The following is a 7,669-nucleotide window of genomic DNA, read 5'->3' as shown; positions in this document are numbered from 1 at the left end:
GCGGTTCAGAAGAAAATGTCAGTGCACGTCACACGGACGCAATCTTGAATACGAGATGGGGGAGTTGTGTGAAATGAAGCGCTGCGAAGTGACACACCTCGTCTGTGTGTGTGTGTGTGTGTGTGTGTGTGTGTTTGTGTGTGTGTGTTTGTGTTAAAACCATCTGGCAGAAGTGTGTGTGTGCATGTGCAAACATGAGTGTGGTGTTTGAGTGCGTGTGTGTATAAAGATACAGTAAAAGCTTTTTAGAGCAATAATTCATGAAGGCCTTAGTGGAGTTGGGAGGAAAAAGTCTCCAATGCTGTGGAGAGAACCAAACTTATTGTTTTCTCTTGAATCTTTTATATGGCTCTAACATTACAATATGGTAAAACCCATAGCACAGTAACATCTAAGATGAGATCTCCTTTACATCGCATTTACATCTCCTAGTCAATCATGAGCAGTAGTGATATTTTGAGCCTTTTTCTCATTGACTCTCAGTTGTAACTCCTGAGAAATAACCAAAGTTCAGTCTCGCATTGCTCATTGTGTGAGTTCCATGTGTTCAAACAGGTTCCTTATCTCAGCTTTCAGAAATTTTAAAATGTCATTGAAGCTTCCCATCGGTGTTTGAGAAATTAGCTGCTAAAACAATGCTAGGCGGGAATGCATGTGAAGGAAAACAACTCTGCCCAATACCTGCTCAAGGGCCAGCTCGATTGTGTTGATGAGGTTTCAAATATTGGGCGCAACATGAAAAACTGTGAAACATTTGCAACACTATTTCGAAGCAAAGAAAAACCTGCACTTTCAAATTGATTAAGTGACCGCTTGGCAGCAGATTCCTCAGCAGTAAAGAAGAGCTCCATCTGCCCATTCTGTATTTGTGTCTCAATACTAAAAAACAGCTGTAATTAGTTTCTTCTTTTGCCTTTCTCATAATGCCTTGCTGTGAGAACATTTCTCTTACCTTGTGCCCGGGTGAAAATTCCTCACGGTTTCAGAATGAATGCGCTGACCAGCATGTTTTTTCCATTGCAGAATGTGAATTGCCTCCAGTCCAAGTTCACTTGATGCTCCAGGTAGGTTAGTCCTCGTCAAATCATTGTTTTGCTTACAACAAAACGATGGTCATTCATTAGGCATCCGTGTGTAAAAGTCAGTCACACCATTAACTGCCAGGATTTGTGTTTCTTTAATTTAAACGTGGATATAAAAGCGTTTTTCAGTTGAGTGAACCCTAAAACAGATAGTTGAGTATTGACTCTTGTAAGGTAACACACTTTAGTCCAAGATAAGTACTTAAGTGTGGAGTGTGTGGTGGGTTGGGTGAAGCAACACACCTGTTGTGCACAGGTTAAAACAGCCTTCACCACACACTCAGGAAATCACGGAAATGGCAGCTTGAATCACCTGCTCTATATATTCTTGCTCTATGATCAGTGTAGTGTTGACCTTGTGTTCTGGGGGAGCCAGGTAAAAGCCACCTAGTTGGCGTGTGGGGAAGGACAATGCTACAAACCGTTAATTAATTTAATGCTTAATTGATTCTCATATAACTTGCTTGTATAACTCATATTTAGCTTCAGATGCACATCAAAGATGAAGACATAGGAGACATAGGACATACAATCATGAGACCTCTTAATTGTTAGGGCTCATACTTCTCAGGTCTGTCTCATGAATGACTCAGACTCATCTCACGTTCTCCTCTTTACTATAACCAAGATGTGAGTGAGATCAGCAATGATGATTTACTACTGTTTATACCACTTCCCAAATATTGATAAAATGAATCACACAATTCATCCTTTTGTCTTAAAGAAGTCCACTAATGCATCTATTTTCCATCTCTTTATGGCTCCTAAGTGACCCTTAGCTTAAGTATTTCCGACACAAACGATAACATAATGAATCAGGAATGCGAAGCCCAAGTTATTCTCAAGAGATCCGAATGACGAACAGATAAACAACACATTATTTTCCAAGTGAAAAATAAATACTGTAATGCCTTTAATTTAAACAGCCATCCGATGCTTCTCAGTGTCTCACACTGAGGTAGCAGCGATTGTGCTATTCTAATCTATCCTATCATATTTCTATCACACTTTACCTATCTCCATTCGACTGTAGCGGGGTGTTTTTGTTCATAAATGAACGTGTACTTGTTGGTGGTTCTCCATGAGGCTCGCCCTGTTCAGTATTCAGCTAAACAGCATTACGAAGGAAAGGCCTGACAGGAACGTGGGGCAGAGGCACGCCCTACCTGTATGAATATATTACAGGGGGTCAGCCACAAATCATTTTCAATTTGTGTCCTTTCGTTAATAACCTTTCTCCCGTCCGGAGACAACAATTTGCATATCAATGCGTTTCTTTCAGAAAGGGATTACCAACCGAAATTGGACTTGTTGCCCGGTTGATGGGAAGGGCGGTTGTACAAATGGCTCGGTACAGGAATGCATTTCCCTCCCCGCCCCTGACCTGAATGCAGATGATGGCTACTCATAATGGAGCCCACAGATTAGGGAGTTGTCTGCAGGCATGTGACACATGCTACGCTCGGTGGCGAGGTTCGACCGGCAGGAAGGCTTTTACGTGTTGCATTCTTATCTATAACAAGGATGGATACCTCTCCTTTTGGATTTGAATTCATTCGTCACGTTTTCAGCCGTCCTGGTCCTTTCATTTTCGTCGCTGAAATAGGCACAGGGACAATTTTCCACACTTCCACTTCAAATAAATGGTATTAGAATAAAACAGCTGGAATGAGGTCATGATTTCTCCAACCGGGTTGACGTGACGGTCGTCAAACATGAGCCTCCTTTTGAAAAAAGAAAAACATTGCCACCATAGTCATTGTGTCGGCAGCCGACTATGACATTTGACATTTACATTAAGGGCTTTTAGCAGACGCTTTATCCAAAGCGACTTACGATAAGTACATTTGTCAGAAGAGGAGAAACAATGGATGTGTCGGTACAGTAAGGATGTTCATAGTGAGTGCCAAGCACTAACGATGGCTAGGTTAAGATGCTACGCAATGCTAGCTACTATTTTTTAAGTGCTAGGCCGTGCAACATTCAATCAGTGTGTACATTAATTGCCAGGACGTACAACATACAATAAGTGCGTACGGTGGGTGTGGGGAGGATGGAGGCTATGCAGAGGCTAGATGAACTCTGAACTCTCTCCGCTGCGGAGCGACCCCTCACGGCCGTCCTCCCAGCCGACCGGTCGCCCCGGCTGCCACCCTGTGCTCGCACCGCTGCGACCGCACAGGAAACTCCCCTTGATGACAGACAAAAAGAAGAAGAACGTGCCCGCTGAGGTCGGTTCCTCGAGAGGACCCAACACGCACTCGGCTACCGGGGGGGGGGGGAGGGACCACAGTTTCATCGCTAGGGGAGGCTTTCTTTTCATTTTTTATGATTATAACGCGGTCCAATGAACGTCACGGCATGCCAGGCTGGGTGTCTTGCGTGTAGACGACTGCACAATGCAGCCGCGTTGGCGCTGCCTCTCGGCGAATCCCGCGCTCTCTGTTGGCCGCGTGCGCTCCTGGTTGTAGATCTCAGACTGTGGTTGGAGGCGTGAGAGGAGGGGTTGGGAGTTCAAGGTCCTGCCTCCCTGGCTGTCTGATACAGTGAGCTCTGTTGCTCGGGTGCTCCTGTTGTGTTTGGGTTCGGGGAGTGGGGTTCAGAGGGTTTGAGCTGAGGCCAGCGTTTTCCTCCTCGGCTCGCTGATCGCTCCCAGATGTTTGACTGTAGGAAGAGCTGCCGCCCCCTCCGGCTTCGGGGGAGCACCTACCTACCCCCCCTACCCCCCCCTACCCCCTCCCACACCGACGACCTGATCCTCTCTCCATCTCTCTCTCTGACTCTCTCTCTCTCGCTCTCTCTGTCCCTCTCGCTCTCTCTCTCTCTTTCTCTCTCTCTCTCTCTCTCACTCACTGTCTCTCTCTCTCTCTCTCTCTCTCTCTCTCTGTCCCTCTCGCTCTCTCTTTCTCGCTCACTCACTCACTCACTCACTCACTCACTCACTCACTCACTCACTCACTCACTCACTCACTCACTCTCTCTCTCTCTCTCTGACTCTCTCTCGCTCTCTCTGTCCCGCTCGCTCGCTCGCTCGCTCTCTCTCTCTCTCTCTCTCTCTCTCTCTCTCTCTCTCTCTCTCTGACTGTCGCTTTCTCTGTCCCTCTCGCTCTCTCTCTCTCTCGCTCACTGTCACTCTCCCTCTATTTCTCTCTCTCTCTCTCTCTCTCTCGCTCTCGCTCACTGTCACTCTCCCTCTATTTCTCTTTCTCTGTCGCTCTCGCTCAGTTTCTTTGTCTTTCTCTCCCTTTTTCTCTCTCTTCCTCTATCTCTTTCTCTCTAGCTCTCTCTGTCTCTCTCGCTCGCTGTCCCTCTCGCTCTGTCTCTCTTGGTCTCTCTCAGGCTCTCTCTCTGACTCAGGCTCTCTCGCTGACTCTCTCACTCTGTTTCACTCTGTGTCTCTCTTACTCTTGTTCCCATTTCTCTTTTCCCCTCTCTTTTCACCTTTTCCTTATTCTTAACCTGTCCCTCCATTCTATCCTTCTATGATTTGATCTGTTATTGTTTAATGTTTGCTCTTTTAACCCTGCCCTACTTGACCTTACTATCCTGCATCTATCATACCACCACATGTGAACAAGTGAATGTTGTTCTTGCAACAGTAGAATGTGTTGCACCACGGATGGCCTTTATTGCACTTGGTTATTGCATTTTAATATTATACTGCCTATACTTCATTTAGTTTATGCACTATTGGCACTTCTGGTTAGTTGCTGCACTGCATTTCCTTGTGTAGAACTTGTATTTTGTGCGATGACACTAAAGTTCAACCTAATAAAAAGCTATCGTGCAAACAAATATAATTTTTTATTGAACTGAATCCTTCTAAATCTTTTATTGACATATTGAATTACATCCAACAGTACACAGAAGTCCATTGGGAGGATTCACCTCAAGGTGACTCTGGCTCAGCAGAGGGCTGTGGAGTCAGCGCTAAGGGGAAGAAACACTGAAGGAAAGCACTTCACATACAAATACATATGTCCACGGCGTGTTCATGGTCCACAGGATGTATGGGGCAGACGGGTTGTTTCTAGTATTTTGTACAAACGTCTACAGAGAGTTCAAGTAGTGCTTGAATATAAACGCTGACCCAATGACGTACAATATTGACTCACTGATAAAGAGTGAGGGGGGGGACTGAGGTTAGTCTCACTCTGACTCAAAGATTCTGACAGATGCACAGAACATTCTGAGGTATACTGCTTCAGAAATCAGCCGGCCTCGATTTGTAATTTCCTGCTCTGTCGAAATATCCCCCCACCTGCATCTTATAGTGCTACTCACTATCACATAAAAAACTCTCTCTCTCTCTCTCTCTCTCTCTCTCTCTCTCTCTCTCTCTCTCTCTCTCTCTCTCTCTCTCTCTCTCTCTCTCAGTAACAATGGGGTGCACGGTAGTTGCTGTTTTTCACCCTGGAATGTGTGTGTGTTTTGTTATGGTGGGGGGGCGTCCTTCAGGGAGGGGAGATTGCAGTGTGTAGGCAATTAGCGCACAACAAAGCCTATAATTAGTGTGTCCACGTGCTAACGCTCCGTGTTAAAATGATTACAGATGCTCCTCTGGAAGCCGTTTCCCTTCCTACTGCGGTTCTCTTTATGAAAGGGGAAACGCTCATTTCACTGGGATCCCTTTGACACCACCCGCCCCAACCTCATTTCTTGTTCTGCTTTGTGTTCCGTCGCACACTCACAAACACATCTCACACACAAAACACACACACACACACAAACACATCTCACATGCACAAACACATCTCACACATACACAGAATTCAGTTTTTTATTTATTCTCAAGCTCTCTCTCTCTCTCTCTGGCGCTCTCTCGTTCTGCTGACTCCTACTTTTCAGTATTCTCCAATGCTACGATTCTCAAACACACGTGCAATCTCACACACACAGACACTCAGACAGACAGTAATACAACACACTTTCCTCTCTCCTTATTAATCTCTGTGCTCATTGAAAGAAGAGGGGTGGGGGGGCACTGGGCCTCTCCAGAACCTCTGAACGCTGCACAGAACTCTGCAGGCTCTCCTGCTCTTCTTCCTTCCCTCTCTCTCTCTCTCTCTCTCTCTCTCTCTCTCTCTCTCTCTCTCTCTCTCTCTCTCTCTCTCTCTCTCTCTCTCTCTCTCTCTCTCTCTCTCTCTCTCTCTCTCTCTCTCTCTCTATCTCTCTCTCTCTCCCCACCCCCTCCCTCACTTCCTCTTAAAGTGACGCACGTCACTGCTGTAGGGGGGAGATAGCCGTGCTGACTCTGACTCCCACGTTAAGGTTATCACAGACGCATCCACGCACGTGCACACGCACACATTGCCGAACACATACACACATACATGCACGAACACATACCCACACACGCACACACACACACATATCACACTTACAGCACTCAAATCCAGAGTGAACCATTTGAACAAAACAGGCAGGTATTGCAGTCAATAAATAGGAACGGGGGAACAAATTGGAACCTTTTATTACTTTACTCATCCTCAAACATTGAACGTGTAATAAACAAGATTAAAGTTCAATCGTCTTTATTGTCCCGAAGGGGACATAAGATTTGCAGCAGTGGAACACATGCAGCCCCATACACAGACAGCAAGACAGGGCCGAGGACAAGCAAGTTAAATAGTCCCAGCAGGGAGGAGAGGGCCGGCTGTCTCGAGCACATGACTAATAAAGATGTCCCATCCCAGCCCCATGATCTCAGCGGCCACCCTCACTAGTCTACCTGGCCTATAAATAGACTGAGATAGGTCATTTGTAGTATTTTGTACCAATACAGACACTTGAAATAGTACATGAATATGAACGCTGTCCGATGACGAACAATATTTACTCATTCATGAAGAGTGAGGGGGGAACTGAGGTCAGTATCTCTCTTACTCTCTGAGTGTCTGTCTCTCACAGATGCACAGAGCATTCTGAGGTAAAGTACTTCACAAAACCGGCCCCTGCATCTCATGTGTTTCTGAGAAATTCATATTCAAAATTCTTTGATTTTACCCAGCTTAAACCATTTCTCTGTCTCTCCCTCTCTCTCACGTTTGTAACTATGTAAATACACAGGCGTCCCAACCGCGCTCCACCGATATGGCCACTGCGAGCCTAAGCGCGTTCTATGCTACCGCAACAACTGAGGTCATTATTCAGAGCGGCTCGTGGAGAAACGGCCTGCGTGCTACAGCCATTATCGTGGAGCTAATTGGAGCCATTAACCAGCAGCCTGTTTCCAGGGTGTTGCGTGAGGCTGCCAGCAGGTGCTTCCGGCCTTGTTTTCAAAGGTGGGGCGTGGACCTGTGTGGACTGAGATTGATGGATTGGGATTTATGGGGGTGGCGCTCACCCCACACAGACAGCTGCTTCATCAACGCTCAGCAGACTGCGTAGTGGATGACCGTCTGCCTCAAAATGACTGGTCTTTCTCCCTTTTTGCTCCTTCGCTTTCTCCATCTTTCATCATAATGATGTCATTTCACCCAATAAAGAGAATCCCAAACAAAACAAAAAAGACATTAATGGTAATGATGGCACGAAGGCGGTAAGCCGGGCCAGGAATCTGTTTTCGCCTTCCAGAGTATCGCTCA

Source organism: Gadus macrocephalus, chromosome 9, assembly GCF_031168955.1.
Source record: "Gadus macrocephalus chromosome 9, ASM3116895v1".
In the NCBI taxonomy this organism is placed as follows: Eukaryota; Metazoa; Chordata; class Actinopteri; order Gadiformes; family Gadidae; genus Gadus; species Gadus macrocephalus.
This window is presented reverse-complemented; position numbering follows the sequence as displayed.